The 20,000-nt window shown below is 39.1% G+C and overlaps 1 protein-coding gene across 1 annotated transcript in view; it reads right to left on the bottom strand.

Moving 5' to 3' along the window:
• The window catches only part of LOC144972255 (substance-K receptor-like), a gene marked incomplete at its 3' end in the record, with an annotated part of 252,558 nt that overhangs the window by 187,229 nt on the left and 45,329 nt on the right, over positions 1-20,000 (bottom strand).

Genomic DNA, 20,000 nt, shown 5'->3' with positions numbered 1-20,000 from the left:
CCATTTGGCGGTATGAAAACAATGACAACTCGCCACCCATTTGGCGGTATGAAAACAATGACAACTCGCCACCCATCTGGCGGTATGAAAACAATGACAACTCGCCACCCATTTGGCGGTATGAAAACAATGACAACTAGCCACCCATTTGGCGGTATGAAAACAATGACAACTAGCCACCCATTTGGCGGTATGAAAACAATGACAACTAGCCACCCATTTGGCGGTATGAAAACAATGACAACTAGCCACCCATTTGGCGGTATGAAAACAATGACAACTCGCCACCCATTTGGCGGTATGAAAACAATGACAACTAACCACCCATTTGGCGGTATGAAAACAATGACAACTAGCCACCCATTTGGCGGTATGAAAACAATGACAACTAGCCACCCATTTGGCGGTATGAAAACAATGACAACTCGCCACCCATTTGGCGGTATGAAAACAATGACAACTAACCACCCATTTGGCGGTATGAAAACAATGACAACTCGCCACCCATTTGGCGGTATGAAAACAATGACAACTAACCACCCATTTGGCGGTATGAAAACAATGACAACTCGCCACCCATTTGGCGGTATGAAAACAATGACAACTAACCACCCATTTGGCGGTATGAAAACAATGACAACTCGCCACCCATTTGGCGGTATGAAAACAATGACAACTAACCACCCATTTGGCGGTATGAAAACAATGACAACTAACCACCCATTTGGCGGTATGAAAACAATGACAACTCGCCACCCATTTGGCGGTATGAAAACAATGACAACTAACCACCCATTTGGCGGTATGAAAACAATGACAACTAACCACCCATTTGGCGGCATGAAAACAATGACAACTAGCCACCCATTTGGCGGTATGAAAACAATGACAACTAGCCACCCATTTGGCGGTATGAAAACTATGACAACTAGCCACCCATCTGGCGGTATGAAAACAATGACAACTAGCCACCCATTTGGCGGTATGAAAACAATGACAATGATCAGAGAGAGGTCGATTTCATTCAAGTTACCGTTTATCAACAACCAACTATGTTTGTCTGAGCACGTGTGAATATGTGTGAAGATTTAGTTTTAAAATCTACTGGTTAATTGCCTCTAACCCTTTGGATAGGACGCTAGTCTATCGCAAAGTACTTCCCGTCCCTGCTGGTAGGCTGGTATGAATGATATTCATTCCCTCAATAAAGCACTAACTCAACTCAAGTCTGAGATCTCTGGCTATAAATTCAAATATCAGCATCTTATTTATCATGAGCCCGACACAATACCGTTTTGAGGCGAGGGGTCACTATTTTAACTCACGATCCTAGAGATTTTAGATACGTTTCACAATTTGGAGAAAAAAAATGTATTAAAAATGAGCATGTACATAAGATAGTTTTATTCAACTACCATTAACATGTAGATAGAACGAAGATGACGTCACTCAGGTCTTTGTTATTGTTTTTTGCCATCAGCGTTTATGAGTAATGCTCACTGAGCTGTATTAATCTGACTATAAACGTTCATGGATACACACAGTTTTCTGTGTTGGTCCGTTATACTTCCGGATGGCAATGTTATGACCTTCTTAGCCAAGCGCATACTATCTATAAAAATTAAGAACATGAGCTTTGATTCTCGCCTATGATTTGTCTCATAAAAATGTAATAAATAGGCATGGGGTAAAACTAACCCGGGTATTGATAGTTCGAAGATGACGTCAATCATGACTTTGTTATTGATTTTTGCCATCCGCGTTTATGAGTACTTCTCACTAAACTGTATTAACCAAAATATAAACCTTCAAGGTTACACACAGATTTGTGTGTTGGCCAGTTTTACTTCCGGATGGCAATGTTGTGAACTTCTTAGCCAAGTGCATACTATCTATACTACGGATATAGCCGGTGTTAGGGTTGAGTGAGTTAAGACAAACAAGCCGTGAGTTTAAAATACCTACAAACTCCCAACCCAGCCGACCTCTAACTGACCTTTCCAATAGTTACATAAACAAACGGATACTGGACTAGCAAAAATATTTGTGGCGCGGAGAATACACGGCGTAGTCTAGGAAAAAAGCCATATTTAAAAATTTGGCCAGAAAACTCGTCCTTCAATTATCGATCGATTTAAACGACCCTCATCTTGGCAAAAAACTCTAAAACCTGGGACTTCGCGAAGTCCCAGGTTTGAGAGTTTTTCGCCAAGATGAGGGTCGTTTAAATCGATCGCTATTTGAAGGACGAGTTTTCAGGCCAAATTTTTAAATATGGATTTTTTCCGGAGTAGGGCAGTACAGACGTAGAAACATTTGGTTGGCGGGAATCGGTTGTTGCCTGTAAGGACGGGCTGCATTCATTATCGGACGGTTCTGTAATTATGGTAATTGCTGGACTTAGGGACTAGTATGTGATGCCGTCGTCGACCATCTTGTGATGCAGATTTCAGTTTTTCAAAAGGCAGTAACTTGGATTGCACTTCTATTATATATATATATATATATATATATATATATTTCCATAAATGTTTAACTTTATATATTTATATTTTTATGCATGCCACGTCTGTAAACGAATTTCCATTATTATTATTATTATTATTATTATTATTATTATTATTATTATTATTATTATTATTATTATTATTATTATTATTATTATTGTTAATGTTATTATTATTATTATTATTGTTAATGTTTATTATTATTATTATTATTATTATTATTATTATTATTATTATTATTATTATTATTATTATTATTATTATTATTATTATTATTATTATTATTATTATTATTATTATTATTACTATTACTATTATTTATTATTATCATCATCATTATTATTAGAAACTCGCTAATATAATTAAGAATACATATGATTTGTCGGTTATAAACAAAGGAAAACTGATCAGAAACGCATGCGAGCACATCCACACACACACACACACTCACACGCACGCACACACACACATACACACACACACACACACACAAAATACGTATGGCTAGATTCCTCCTTACATCCGGTTTCATTTCTCTTACGTTTCTTGCTTTCCATCTACAGAAAATGGGTAGCTGGAGTCTCTTGGGAGTCCGGAATTTTTACAACTGAAACTGTCGATTTCATTTGACGTAAGCAAGCAAAAGCTCTAATTGGATTCAGTAGTCTGATGTCCCGCCGCCCGGAAAGGCGGCCATCTTGGTTCTAAACAAAGAAAATCATTACTTTTTATTCTTCATTCTGTCTAGAACTTTTCATATGCCTTGTGATCAGAATATGTAAAAGTCAAAACATGATCAAATTTATGGGGGGGGGGGGGGGGGGGTTCCCTCTGGATACGCTTTTATGCTCGCCGGAGAAATATTTCATACGGCGTCCGCCATTGTTCCGATAGTTTAGAGCCAGTGTTACTAAGTTACCATGCGTCATTAAGAAGGAAGTGACGTTAAGACTGTTGAAGAGTATTCAGATAATGAAGTCATATATTGGAAAGAAAACGGTTGAAAAAAAACTTACGTCAAATATATTGAATGTTTCTCGTTTTGTAATAAGAAACTGTAAGTAAACTGGCATATTAACTCACTCAACCCTAACACCGACTATATCCGTAGTTTACTGACTAGGGTTACTTTTACCCCATGCCTATTTATTACATTTTTTCTGAGACAAATTATAGGCGAAGTATCAAAGCTAATAATTTTAGTGTTTACGCCTCTAATGGTAGTTGAATAAAATTATCTATGTACATGTTCATTTTTAATACATTTTCTTCCATTTTGAAAAGTATCAAAAATCTCTAGGATTGAGTGAGTTAAAAGCAATCATTTTAATCTGTTTACAGCTGATGCATTCTTTATTTCTTTTGGGTTTTATTCTTCTTTTGTTTTATTTTTCTCGTTTTATTTTTGTTATTGTTTTTAGTTGTTTTGTTTGTTTGTTTGTTTGTTTTGTTTTTTTTTAATTGATTTTGTTTTGTATGTCAATTATTTCATCTCCAGTTTATAAAAGATGAATAAAGTTATTGACCATAACAAATTTTAGATCTGCCCCGAGGAAAAACAAATAGACCAAGACAAACAGATCCAAGGACAAATGATTCAACGAGCCTGTCTGAAAGATTTCCACAAAAAGTGAGTGAAATCCCTACGTGCCACACTATGTGAATGTCTGACGAAACAACACAATTATACACTCGTTTTTGACATAGTTGTCATGGGGATCTCTGGCGCTGTTAGAATGGGTTTCCATGACAACGACGAGACAACGATTAGCTTATCAGACTTGTTAATATGTAGACGTTGGGGTCACACCCAAATGTTTACAACACATATTATTATATGATATCAAAATCCTATTAACTATAGGGAATGAGAGTAGCGTCCCTTGATTTGACGTCACCCATAGTCTGTGACGTCACCGGCGGAAAAGTTATTAGAGAGAGAATGTCATGTTGGTTGTGCGCATGCGTCTCTCGTCCTCGCGAGGACAACCAAAATGACGTTCTCTATCTAATAACTTTTCCGCCGGTGACGTCAAAGACTATGGATGATGTCCAATCAAGGGACGCTACGCTTCCGCTAATCTCATTCCCTATATAACTTACAATGCGAAGACGGGTGACAAGAGAGAAACATAAGATAACCATTCATCTCCATGTACCTGCCTGTATCTCATCGCTTATAATGTGATCCATTTTATGGATGGACAGCTGGTCCAACTGACACTTTGACAACGTCACCTGTAGGCCATTTGGTAATAATTAGACATCTTTGGTTGGTTTTTAGGGGTTTTACGGCGCCAGTAGGCCATTTGGTAATAATTATACATCTTTGGTTGGTTTTTAGGGGTAGTAAAACGTTCTAGAATTACAATTAAAGCACCAAAGAAAAGGTAAGACAAAGGGGAATTGGTTCAAATAGGAAACAGATGTTGATTCCAAGAGCACACTATCAGTGTACTTAGTTTGAGATCACATAAAAGTCTCATCCAAACACAAGTACAGGCCCCCACTAAGAGGAATACACTCAAATGTTTATAAATCATATATAAATAACACATAATACCGGACATAACAGGGAAATGATTTACGAGGAAAAAAATATCATCTCCCAAACCTAACTATACATTTGACTAGTTCCCTCTCAGCCTGGGTATCCGGCCAGGACAAAACCAAATAATCTCATTCCAAGACAAAGACAGAAAGCATGTTGGAAAACAATTGTAGGGGGAAAGAAGACACAGTATGTACCTCCCTGCCCACTCTGGGAGGTCAGGAACCCCGCCCAGAATATAGGGGGATAGAAGACACAGTAAGTACCTCCCTGCCCTCTATGGGAGGTCAGGAACCCCACCCGGATATAGGGGGATAGAATACACAGTAAGTACCTCCCTGCCCTCTATGGGAGGTCAGGAACCCCACCCGGATATAGGGGGATAGAATACACAGTAAGTACCTCCCTGCCCACTATGGGAGGTCAGGAACCCAAACACTATACATCTTTATTATCGAGTGCTGAAAGAAACTTCAATTTTTGCATAAAATGAGAAAAAGGTGAATATTATGAATTTTGAACAAAATACGGGATGACATAAATAGCTGGTCTTAATATTGTCCATTTGCCGCCTTTCTAATAAAAAGAAGGAGTGAGGAGGGGGAGAGAAGGGGGGGGGGGTATGGGGTATAATTAGGGGAGAGTGGGGGAGCTGGGGTATAATTAGTCTTGCCGGTAGCCAATCAGTTCCAAAAGATGGATTGGGATAAAATACTGGTAGTTGAGGTGAGGTGGGAAGGGGGGAGGGGGGGGGGGGGGCGTTTGTAACAGAAGACGGGTATAAATCAAACACACCAACTTTCACCACCGTATCCTGTCGAAACGACTTTGTAAATTTTGACCAGGAAATGTTTACTTAACTCTATCCTTACCGGCCATTTTCTATATTTTCATTGAAATATCTTACCAACTAAGCAAATAGATATTTGTTTGTTTGTTTGTTTGTTGCTTTAGGTCTCTTCCAACACAATTGAGGTTATATGAGAGACCGCTGAAACAAAAAAACAAGCAATCTAACACTAACAAAAATAGTACAAATGTCAATCAAAATCATAACCTAAAGATATCATAAGCTAAATTATAAATAACCAAGAACAAACAGGCAGAAGATTTACAGAAAAAAAAATATATCCCCTGTCAAAATACAATCACAAACCAAAGAAGCAGGATAGGCTAGTAAAGAGAAGAAGAAACGACATCACTATCGGATCGTACACCCATGCGAACATTATAGGTATATGATTCAAGGGTGATGCTCCCATCCAACCACCCGCAAGCAAATAGATAGAACGAAGATGACGTCACTCAAGCCTTTGTTATTGTATTTTGCCATCCGCATTGGTGAATGATTCTCACAAAACTGTATCAACTTGACTATAAACGTTCATGGATACACACAGTTTTGTGTGTTGATCCGTTATACTTCCGGATGGCAATGTTATGAGCTTCTTAGCCAAGCGCATACTATCTATAAATTTAATTTTTAAACTCAAATTTCAAAGCAACAAGCACATGCGATACATAATTTAGTTCAGCAAAACAAGCTTTGAAAACAGCATTATGGTCTTGTAAATATATCAAAGATTTTACTTCAAATTTGTGATTTGTAAAGCAGAGATGAATAAGAAAACGGTTGGACGTATTCTAACGAATGTGACGATTTTCCTGTCGTTGGTAAGGAGGGGCTTAACTCTCTCCTTACCAGCTATTTTTAGAATTTCCCCCAAAACTTCACATCCACCCGACACAAAATAGACCTTTTCTAATCAAACAAAAAAGTAACAAGTGCATTCTATACAGAATGTTGTTCAGTAAAATGATGTCTACAACACAGTGTTTAGTATTTATAGCTGGAATCAAAGCATTTTTTTACATTTTGTGATGGACAAGAGAAATCAGAATGAGAAAATTGTCGGCTGCATCGTAACGAATGTGACGATTTTTCTGTAGTTGGTAAGGAGTGGGTTAAATGTTGGATGTATCGTAACGAATGTTACGATTTTCCTGTAGTTGGTAAGGAGAGGGTTAAATGTTGGTTGTATCGTAACGAATGTGACGATTTTCCTGTAGTTGGTAAGGAGAGGGTTAAATGTTGGTTGTATGGTAACGAATGTGACGATTTTCCTGTAGTTGGTACGGAGAGGGTTAATACATCGATCGATTAAAATAACTTGTTTTTAAAAATCCCTCTTAAACTCGATATTTCTAGTGAAGTCTTGGGTTTCAGAATTATTCACAGGCTGGGTGGCATTTTGATTTATTTGTTTGGAGCTTTTCTATTAGCTTTTATATAGCGCAATTTCCACTAAACCTGCTCAACAGCAACACTGAACATTTAGGACGGGACATGACGCCTGTTAGGCGATATTACATTTTTTTTTCGGATAGACACAACGCTGTTAACGGCCAGGTATTCATTTTACACCTGAGTACGTTGATAATACCTGGTAAACGCGCCCGGGGGAGACAAAGAAAAACACTCATAGACCAACTGAAGGGCTTCACCAACCTAACAATCCAAGAGCTGTTTGAAAAAGCAAGAGACAGGGAGGAATGGAGAGAGATAATTCATGCAGTATCCGAAGTCTGGACCAGGCATGGAACCTAGAAGAAGAAGACGTTGAGAGAATGTGAGTAAATAGCCTTTTCCAAGAACTCAACTATGCGCCGGATAAGCGAGGCTCGAACCCAGAACCTTCCGATTCGAAAGCGAGTGTCATACAAGACTACATAGCCGCGCAATTGGTTAATTGAGTTTGAAATCACTTTTGTTTTTGGAGTGATGGATAGCTCTCATACAGTAGTGTCACGCTCTCCCCCGGCCAGGCGGAGTTGTCGTACAAGTAAGGTCGCGAGTTACTTTCTAAGTAAATAAATAGATAAGAAGTAAGCAAGATGAATATACATATAAATTATAAAATACGATAAATCAATCTATATATTTATATATATATATATATATATATATATATATATATATATATATATATTAATCAAAAGCCAAAATAAGCGTTTTGTTGTGGTAGAGTAGTGAAGTGAGATAACTGGTCAAGCTGTGTAAGTAGGTATGATGGTCATTAGTTATCCAACTGCCACATCATCCAGAGCCTACTGAGGTAAGGGGAGACAACTATAGATTATCACCTATGTCCAGGTTTGTTACGGCAATTTAAAGCCGGTTTCAACTCCAACGAATCGCGTTAAAAACAAAAGGTCTTAAAAACGTGCCGGTGTACCACGCGAGAATGACTCTACCAAAAACAAAGACTCTAGAGTTAAATTGGCGTACGCGAAGCACACACAAGAGTTAGTTTCGCGGCCGCAAGGCTAACTCTAGAGTCTGTCTCGCGTACGCCAATTTAACTCTAGAATCTTTTTTGAAACCATCCTAAAATTTGACTTTTCCTTATTACCGACAATATATATATATTTTTTAATTTAAAAAAAAGGACAAAACAACAGCTTCACACAGTAAGAGATGAATTCACAGTATTTCCAAAAAACATTTTTAAAAATCTAGTGCTGACACGGTAGTTTCGGTGTACCACGCGAGAATGACTCTACCAAAACAAGACTCTAGAGTTAAATTGGCGTACGCGTGCTACACTGGTGAATATTCAATCTACGGACTTGGGTCTTTTGAGGCCAAAAACTGAAGACACAGCTTTTCCTACTTTGGCAAGAAAACAATTCCACACATTATCATTGATAGCATACCGATGGTCGGCGGATCAAACCTCTGAAGTCTCAATTTCCACGATGGTCGGATCAAAAGTCTCAAGTCTACATACGAGCTTTGCCCGCCATGTTTTATTTCCTTTTGGGCGAATCAGACATTTGATGTTCAGCGATCTCATCCGCCCAAAACTAAATATAAAATGATGCTAAAAACGCGTGTGTAGACTTCAGATGTTTGATCCGCAGATTATGAAAATCGAGACTTCAGAGGTTTGATCCGCCGATTTTGAAAACTGAGACTTCAGAGGTTTGATCAGCCGACTATTGATAAGTGTTTCGAACTCGTTAAGTCGACTTAAACCCGGACTTCAAACCGTAAGAGATATTCTAAGATTGTAGAAAAAGGTCTGCAGAGTATGAGATATTCTAAAACTGTCTGGGAAGTCTGGAGTCCCATCTGGCAAACACTGATCACGCAGCCTTTCCTACTTTGGCCAGAAAACAATTTTACAGATTATTATTGATAGTATTAGATGGTTTCAAACTCGTTGAGAAGGCTTAAACCCGGGACTTCAAACCATGTGAGACATTCAAAGATTTAGAAACTAGGGAGCAGGCACCGGTGTGAGACAAAGATCTGAACAAGTACGCATGAAAGGTGTCAGACAACAAGTACGGCATGAAAGGTGTCGTCAGACAACAAGACGCATGAAGGTGTCAGACAAGAACGTATGAAAGGTGTCAGACAGCAAGTACGCATGAAAGGTGTCGTCAGACAACAAGGACGCATGAAAGGTGTCAGACAAGAACGTATGAAAGGTGTCAGACAGCAAGTACGCATGAAAGGTAACAGACAACAAGTACGCATGAAAGGTGTCAAACAACAATTACGCATGAAAGGTGTCAGACAACAAGGACGCATGAAAAGTGTCAGATAACAAGGACGCATGAAAGGTGTCAGACAACAAGTACGCATGAAAGGTGTCAGACAACAAGTACGCAACAAAGGTGTCAGACAAAGCAAGAAAGAAAATATACAAGAAAAAAAAACATCCCAAAAATCAACTACCCCAATTACTGGTAGCACGTCTGACCGGGAATCAGAAGGTCTGAGGTTCGATCCCCAGTCGAGGTCGACTGATTTTTTGGGATGTTTTTTTTCTTCTTGCTTTGTTGCACTTTCATACACTTGTTGTCTGGCACCTTTCATACACATCTTGTTGTTGGCACCTTTATACACACTGTTGTCTGGCACCTTTATACATTGCTTTCATCTTATCTTATTCTAAGACTACATGGTAGGTTGGAGTCCTGTCCATCTTTCAATGAGCAAAGTATTCGTTTTCTGGTAAAGGGGAGAAAATGGTAACTTTTTTTTTTACCAGTTAACTGCAGCAAGATGGAAAAACTTGCATTAAATAAAAATTTGGCCAGAAAACTCGTCCTTCAAACATCGATCGAATAAAATGGCCATCATCTTGCCAAAAACTCTCAAACCTGGGATTTCGCGAAGTCTTCCTTGAAATGGGAATCGAACTCGGTATCACAACATTTTCTACAAGTAAAACGCAAAGGCTTGCGACTATGTCTTTTTGATTTCCATTAATAGGGAATGAGATTAGCGGAAGAGTAACGTCCCTTGATTGGACGTCACCCATAGTCTGTGACGTCACCGGCGGAAAAGTTATTAGAGAGAGCACGTCATGTTGGTTGTGCGGACGAGAGACGCATTCGCACAACCAACATGACGTTCTCTCTCTAAGAACTTTTCCGCCGGTGACGTCACAGACTATGGGTGACCTCCAATCAAGGGACGTTACTCTTCCACTTATCTCATTCCCTATGCATAAAAGATAGGTAAACAAATAAATAAATGTATAAAAAGTTAACTATGTCAGTAAACATAATAGATAAGAAATAAGCAAGATGAATATACAGAAATCAATCTATATATAAATATATATTTTAATCAAAAGCCACATTCAGTCCACACAAAATACCCAATCTCATCAACACCAATAAATGATAACGCCGTCTCATTGGTCAATCTTGGGGGAAGGTCACACGATAGGAGAATGAATTATCTCCCCTTTCGTAACGTTGCTTTTGCTTCTGGCGTTGGCGACACTCTATGATAATAATAATAATAATAATAATAATAATAATAATAATAATAATAATAATAAATAATAATAATAATAATAATAATAATATGATATCGGTTCAATCTCTGATGTGTTTACTTACCAAGTTCGATAACTACGCTATTTCCTATGGATTCATCTTACCCAGAGTGACTGAGCGAAATTATGACAAAATATAAAGACTTATTTTCCATCAGAACAACGACGACAATAAACATAGTATTACATAACAAGAAATGACGTGAGTAGGAAAGTGCCAGAAGACAATAGAGAATACAAATTTCGCGGCGGCGAGGGGGGTTCGAACCTTCGACCTTACTGGTACGACAACTCCGCCTGTCCGGGGAGAACGTGACACTCCAGTATGAGCTATCCATCACTCAAAAAAAAAACAACAACAAAAAACAAAAATGGTTTCAAACTCTATCTCTATCTTGACTATTTCTCCCCGACTTCTTTAATGAAATGATATTCTATAGCATAATTGTCTGCAGTTGAAATGAAGGATACTATAGATAATATTATGCGCTTGGCTAAGAAGCTCATAACATTGCCATCTGGAAGTATAACGGGCCAACACACAAAACTGTGTTAAACCATGAATTTTTATAGATAGTATGCAGATGACGTCACTCAGGCCTTTGTTATTGTATTTGCCATCCGCGTTTGTGAGTTGTTCTCACTAAACTGTATTAACCAGACTATAAAAGTTCATGGTTACACATGGTTTGTGTGTTGGTCCGTTATACTTCCGGATGGCAATGTTGTGAACTCCTTGGCCAAGCGCATTCTATCTATAGTCTGGATAATACCGTTTAGTGAGTATTTTACTCATAAACGTGGATGTAAAAAAAAAACAACAAAAAAAAAAAAAAAAACAAAAAAAAAAACAAAGACCAGAGTGACGTCATCTTCGTTCTATCTATACAGTCTTTGACCTTTATTGGATGTTCGGATCGAGGGATGAGCCCGACCTTGAGAGGTCAATTTCAGAGGTAAAGACATATTCATTATTGGTTCAAACCTGTATCATGACTCACTAGTTGTACAAATTTCCAATGAAATCATCGTTAGCGTCAGGCAATATGGAAATATCATCAGAAGAGTAAATAATACAATTTTCAAGTATGTCGAGATTGGACGTCGATTCAGAGCCTTTGGCCTTTTTCAAGTAAACAGGAAAGAAAAAAAAAACAACATATTACGTGTCTACTTGAAACAGGGCAAAGGCCGAAACGTCGTTTGTTTTGTGTTTTTCCATTATACATGAGACAAATTTACTCCTTTATCTTTCTCTCCACTCCACTATGCACCTCTCATGGCAGGACTGGAACCCTGGACTTTCTGATCAGAAGGCCAGGGTCATACAACAGACCACATAGACTGATTATAACTACGTGTGTCACCTCTGTTTCCATAGATTGACTTTTACTTCCGGTAAAAAAAATAAAAAATAAAAAATAATTCTGGATCTGTATTTGACCTTCTAGAAACGTTCTACGTACATCATCTGTGTATGTCCCAATGCACCACGGGTAATTTTGGAAAAGATAGGGAAACTGCACCAGGCCGTCTCGCACGCTATTGAAGATAAGTAGATGGGATGAGTGTGGGTGTGTGTGTGTGTGTGTGTGGGGGGGGGGGTGTAGTATGTGAGAGATAAAGAAAGAAAGAAGGAGAGGGCGGGTATGGACAGAGAGAGAGAGAGAGAGAGAGAGGGGGGGGGGTGGGAGGACGCAGCATGACTCAGCGGTACGGTCTTTGCTTCGTACCCGAAAGGTACCGAGTTCGATCACCCGCAGCCGCTGCTCTGTGTATGGCCTCGAGCAAGTCACTGTCATGGTCTCAAGTGAGTAAAGAGCTACTCGACTATGCATAAAGATATATGTAGAATGAGGCCCCAGAATTTACTAGTTACTATAAATGAAAAACAATTAACGATTTGTTTACAATGAAATAAAAATAATGATGAAATTTGATTAAAAGAGATAAACAGTGATCGTGGCAGTTACAAATAGAGATGTGAATATTTTACGTAACTTATGATAATATGTCAGGTTCGTAAGTTTACGTTTCCAGGCAGTTGACAGGCTTGGATGATATATTCGTCTGATACCAGGCTCGGGCTCGTAAAATTCCACTTCCAGGCAATTGGTAAGGGGTTATTGTACAATTCTTTGACAGCGGGCTCGGGTTTGATCCTTGAAGATTATACAATCAAAGTTAAAAGCTCCGGCGTCTTAATGGTGTAGATATAAAATCTACAAAGTCCCAAAAGATAAAATCTTCCAGTATATATAAGGAATAGAGCGACTGGCCGTCCGGCATAGATTGTGGAGAGAAGTGAGTGTAGAGTGTTAGACATATCAGCTTTTATAATAAGTGGCTACGTGACAGAATGTAGAACGAAAAGTATTCACTAATTAGAAATAATTCGAGGGAACGCTATAAAGGAAAGACGATCTAATATTAGAAGGTAAAGTTTATCTAAGCCTACCGAAATATAACTGGAGTGAGATGAAATTCAGTTCTTAATAAAATAAATTTAATAAGATAATTGTGAACAACCTTTACTGTGACAGTCACCACCTCGCCCTAGCTCAATTTGCGGCGCAGCACTGCGGCTTACGACTGGACTATTCCAGTCTTCCCTTGGGATAGACCCTAGACACAAATTTCCTGTATGGTTTGAATAAAGGGAATTTTATATGTTTTACAATATTTGTCTTCATGATATAAGCATTAAATAAATCTATTTAAAAGGCAAGATCATCGTGTATGCGCGTGTGAACTCTGGCGTGTGCTCGTCGACACAACCTGGTCCAGAATAGCAAACCCCTGGCCAGCGACCAGCCGGTGTAGCACGCCAGAATGACTCTATCGCCAAAAAAGACTCTAGAGTTAAATTGGCGTACGCGAGGCACACTCTAGAGTTAGTCTCGCGTACGCCAATTTAACTCTAGAGGTTTTTTTTTAAACCATCCTAAAATTTGACTTTTCATTATTACCGACAACATTTCTTTTTGAATTTAAAAAAAAAGGACAAAACAACAGCTTCACACAGTAAGAGATGAATTCACAGTATTTCCAAAACCAAAATATTAAATATCTAGTGCTGACACGGTAGTTTCGGTGTACCACGCGAGAATGACTCTACCAAAAAGAGAGTTAAATTGGCGCACGTGAGGCACACGCTAGAGTCGGTCTCGCGGCCGCGAGGCTAACTCTGGAGTCTGTCTAGCGTACGCCAATTTAACTCTCTTTTTGGCGATATAGTCATTCTGGCACGCTACACCGGCACCACCAAACAAACACAAACAAACGAGTAGGCTACCTCCGTACGAGGGGCGTTCCGTAAAGATGGAATGAAAACATGAACGCCGGGTCTGAGCCCGCCATTCAATCCAAACTCAATCCGTGTATGTGGACAGTGGGACCATCGAGTCATCAGGGCATTGTAAATAATAGCATAACTCTATTAGGGGGAATAACAGTGGATAGCTCATACGGTAGAGTCACGCTCTCAACGGCCAGGCGGAGTTGTCGTACCCATAAGGTCGCGGGTTCAAACCCCATCACCGCCGCGAAAAAAAAATTATTCTCTATTGTCTTCTGGCACTTTTCTACTCACTTCATCTCTTGTTGTTACCAACAGTGGTATAGTACGGCAAATAACAATAAAGCCCCGACATAATTGGCTTCAACAGTTGTAACGTCACTTCCCTCGTAATGACGTATGGTAACTTAATAACTGGTTCTAAACTATCGGAACAATGGCGGACGCCCTGATGGAATACTTCTCCAACCAGCAAAAAAGTGTATCCAGAGGGGAAAAAAAAGCATTATAAATCTGATCACGTTTTGACTTTTATACATTCTGATCATAATATGACATGTGAAAAAGTTCTAGCCAGCACGAAGAGTAAAAAGTACCGATTCTCTTTGTTTAGAACCAAATTGCTCGTTGCTGGACGGACGTGACATCAGACTTGAATCATATTTGTCTTAGTCAGCTCATCGTCGTACTCTGTACAGACATGTGGAGAACGGGGGGGGGGGGGGGGGGGTGCCTGAAGTCTGGGATCGTGAAAATACTAACGACAGAGTGAATTTGGAGAGTCTTCGGATGGGAACAATACAGACAATTGACGTTTCGGGTACAAACCCTTCCTAAGAGAGTCTTCGGATGGGAACAATACAGACGATTGACGTTTCGGGTACAAACCCTTCCTAAGCACAACAATAAGCACATTGAGGTGGAAAACGAATAAAATAATATAAAATGCAATTTTACCTGTATCGTCAGTACAGACATGTACTTAAAAATTTGGACAGAAAACTCTTCCTTCAAAAATCGATTGATTTAAATGACCCTCATCTTGGCAAAAGCTATCAAACCTGGGACTTCGCGAAGTCTTCATTAAAGTCTAAGGTTTGGGGGGGGGGGGGTCCTGCTTTTCTCTAGCACTAAGCGTGGCTCAGCGGTACGGACTTTGCTTCGTACCCAAAAGGTACCGAGTTCGAAAACCCGGTTCACTGTGAGGCCAAGCAAGTCACCTTGTCCGAGCTCATTATGCAGCGCTGCATTGCGGTTGACGCCTAGGTGTTTTTTTAAATTTCTATTTACAAATATATCATGTTTTGAGTCATTTTCTTTTGATTCTGGCACGACCTTACACTGTAATCACGCAACGCCACTGGTTCGCAGTAACACTGGTAATGTCATGGTGTGTATAATCTATATAAATAGCACTACTTACGTTTTGTAATGGTGATAATGGACCTCATTATCTCCCCCTACCCCCCCCCCCCCCCCCCCCATGATATTCCCTGCGATATAAATTTCTGTCGTATTTTACACATTTTTTCTTCGTTTGTTTAAAACAAAACAAAAAATAAAATCCCCTTTCTTCATCCCCATAGCAGATGTTAATCTTTGTCTGTCTGTCTGTCTGTCTGTCTGTCTGTCCGTTCAAGGTGAATATGGGGCATCTAAAAACTATTTGCGACAGACAGGTTGATAGAATTGTTGATTTGTTTGGGTTTAAGTTTTTTTGTTGTTCAGCGGCAATTTCTATTCAATACGTTAAGGCGACCTGTCCAGATGATTATTTGTTTTTTAGGTGTTTGTTTTCAGGTAATTGCTTTTAGGTGTTTTCAGCGGCGATTTCAACACGATTTGGTCGTTCAAAGCAGACAATCGATATAATTGTCTCAATTAAATGGATTTCACCATTGGGCGACGTTAGCATGAATCAATCAGACTATTTGGATATTGTTGTTGTTGTTGTTGTTGTTGTTGTTGTTGTTGTTGTTGTTGTTGGCATGGTGATGGTGGTGATGATGATGGTGGTGATGATGATGATGATGATGATGATGATGATGATGATGATGATGATGACGATGATGACGATGATGATGATTGATGAGTTGATGATGTGATGATATGATGATGATGATGATGATGATGATGATGATGATGATGATGTGATGATGATGGATGATGATGATGATGAATGATGATGATGATGATGATGATGATGATGATGATGATGATGTGATGATGGATGATGATGATGATGTGATGTATGATGATGATGATGATATGATGATGATGATGATGATGATGATGATGATGATGATGATGATGATGATGATGATGATGATGATGATGATGATGGTGATGACGTTTTGTCACTGTCCTACCAAATGCATCTCCTTACAAACAAACCCCCTACCCACATGAAGATCTCCAACCACCCCAATCAGCCCACTAAGATACCTATCTCTCAGATACGACCCCTATAGGGAATGAGATTAGCGGAAGAGTAGCGTACCTTGATTGGACATCACCTTACAGAGAGAACGTCAAATTGGTTTTGCGCATGCGTCTCTCTCGTCCTCGCTTTCGGTGAAGTGTCTCATGCCGCTTTCACCGGAAGCGAGGACGATAGACGAATGCGCACAACCAACATGACGTTCTCTCTCTCTCTAATAACGTTTCCGCCGGTGACGTCCAATCAAGGGACGCTACTCTTCCGCTAATCTCATTCCCTATAACTCATACGGTAGATTCACGATCAGCCGGGTAAAGCGGAGTAGTCGAACCAGTAAGGTCGCGGGTTCGAGCCCCCATCGCCGCCGCGTGGTTTTTATTCTGTTGTCTTCTGGCCCTTTCCTACTCGCTTCATTCCTTGCTATTATTTGCATAAGTGCCTGCTCCAAAAAAACGTGAAAAATAAATAAATCTGGAAACTCCCATTTTGAACATTGTGATACTCTAAAGATGACCAAAAGCGACTCTTTCACGCAAAAATTCGAAGATTTTGTCAAACTGTCGAAAACTCGGAAATTTGAAAAAATCGTCAAAATTCATCATAAAACGTGGAAAAAATAAAAAATTTCAATAATCCCAAATTTTAATTTTTGATCATTGTAAAACTCTGAAGATGCTCAGAGTCGACTATTTCATGCAAAAATTTGAAGATTTCATCAGATTGTCGAAAACTCGTATATTTGAAAAAATCGTAAAATTTCACCAAAAAAACGTGAATAAAATAAAAAATCTGGAAACCCCCAAATTTTACATTTTGAACATTGTGAAACTCTAAAGATGACCAAAAGCGACTCTTTCATGCAAAAAGAAGACACTTTTCTGAATACAACCACCAAGGTTTGTAACGTTGCAGGGAAGGGTTAGCGCTTTTCAGACCAATCTGACACGAACGCCGTTGGCCAATGGGCGGCAATATGGTCTCGCTTTCGGATCGGAAGGTCCTAGGTTCGAGCCTTGCTCGACGCATAGTTGACTCCTTGGAAAAGGCTCTTTACTCACATTATCTCACCGTACTCAGGTGTAAAATGAGTACCTGGCCGTCAACAGCGTTGTCTTTGTCGGGAAAAAAAATTGTAATATCGCCTAACAGGCGTTATGTCTCGTTCTACATGTTACTATGGCCACTACCACATCATTACATTCATCTGTGGTGTTTCATTCATCCTGTTTTGTTGATAAAGGGGAAACACGAAACGTTCATTTGGTCTGTTTTTGTAATTAAATTGAAACTTACATTCAATTTCACATTATTATTTATTGAATAAAACTGTCACGCTTTTCCAGCGTTCCAACTTTTTAACAAATAAATTATAAAAATCAAAAATAAACAAATAAATAAAATTCCCTTTATTTTCATCTCATAGAGGAAAACTCTCTTCAGTGTCTATTCCAAGGGAAGACTGGAAAAAACCCAGGCGTCATCCGCAGTGTAACGCTGCAAACTGAGCTAGGGCAAGGTGACTTGCTCACGGCTACACAGCACAGCAGGTAGGATTCGAACTCGGTACCTTTCGGGCCCGAAGCAAATACGCACCGCTTCTTCATCATTTTAAGGTCATTAAATCGTATTGAAAATTAAACTTGATGCCAGATTGCACATTTAAAGGATTTTGCAGTGTCATCTAATCATTGTGAGGGTAAAAAGTTCAGTTTACGGCATTGCACTGCGGCTGACGCCTGGGTGGTTCTAGTCTTCCCCTGGAATAGACCCTGAAGATAAATTTCGCCTATGACATGGATAAAGGAAATTTTATTCTATTATTCATTTTTAATTATAATCTATTTGCGCGGCTATGACGTGGTCTAGTGGTATAACCCTCGTTTTCGTCCCGGGTTCGAGCCTCGCTCGACGCATAGTTCAGTTCTTGGAAAAGGCTCTTTACTCACATTCTCTCACCGTACTCAGGTGTAAAATGAGCACCTGGCCGTTAACAGCGTCCTAAATGTCAAATGTTGCTGTTGGCCAGGGACCCTTTGTAAAGCGCTCTGAGCACATTTAGTGGATATTGCGCTATATAAAAGCTATTTTTTTAAAATTGTTGATTTTTAAAGTAAACTACATCAAGAGATGAAGTGAGTAGAAAAGCTCCAGAAGACAATAGAGAATACATTATTTTTCGCGGCGGTGATGGGGTTTGAACCTGCGACCTTATTGGTACGACAACTCCGCCTGGCCGATGAGAGCGTGACTCTACCGTATGAGCTATCCACGAAACCAAAAAGTATTCGTATCAAACTCAGGCCATTCATTACTAGAGCCCTCTCTCACCGACTATAACAACAATGTGTTCCTCCCAATAATTTCGAATTAAAACATTTTCATGTAGTCTGATCTAAATTGATAAAAGTATCAAATAAATTGGGTATCGAGTAAAATGTGAGTATCGATACTAAAATGCATTTGCAATGATGCAATTTTTTTAAAATGAGCTTTTATATAGCGCAATATCCCCGAAAATGTGCTCAAAGCGCTTTACAAGGGGTCCCTGGCCAACAGCAACATTTAACATTTAGGACGGGACATGACGCCTGTTAGGCGGTGTTATAATTTTTTCGGACAGAGACAACGCTGTTAACGGCCATGTTCTCATTTTACACCTGAGTGCGGTGAGACATTGTGAGTAATGAGCCTTCTCCAAGGACTCAACTATGCGCCGAGCGAGGCTCGAACTCAGGACCTTCATATCCGAAAGCGAGTGTCATACCACAAGACCACATAGCCACACATTTCTTATTTCAAATCATTTTAATGTTAAATCCACACTTTGACACCCATTTACATCGGCCAAATTACCAGACAGACATATTGCGTCAGAATTCTGTTCCAATCCCTCCTTAGCCCCCCCCCCCCTCTCTTTCCACCCCACCCCCCACCAACCACCACTTTCCATTTCAGTTCTCCTACAAAAAATGCTAAATAAAAATTTTTAAAAACAAAAAAACAAAAAAAAAAAAAACAATAAAAAACATCCAACAGGGCGGTTTTTCTTGGGTTTTTTAAATTTTATTTTGTTTTGATTTGTTATTTTTCTTTTTTTTTTTTTTTTTTTGCGTCCAATTATATCTATTCATCAAGTTCATATCATAATCGAATAGATTACACGTATCGATTTCAAACGATATTAATATCGATATAATAATATAAGCCATCTGACAAGGAAATTGGGATTTACAAGGGGAGATAACATTTCTTCAATCAAGTCGTTTCCGACAGGCCTTATCCAAATCCTCTTACGGTTACGAAAATAATACGTCATCTTACAAGAATATAATCATATCCACGG

The sequence above is a fragment of the Berghia stephanieae genome, chromosome 5 (genome assembly GCF_034508935.2).
Source record: "Berghia stephanieae isolate SIO BIC M18660-M18661 chromosome 5, UCSD_Bste_1.3, whole genome shotgun sequence".
In the NCBI taxonomy this organism is placed as follows: Eukaryota; Metazoa; Mollusca; class Gastropoda; order Nudibranchia; family Aeolidiidae; genus Berghia; species Berghia stephanieae.
Note: the sequence above shows the minus strand (reverse complement) of the source record. Positions and strands in the feature narration are given on the sequence as shown.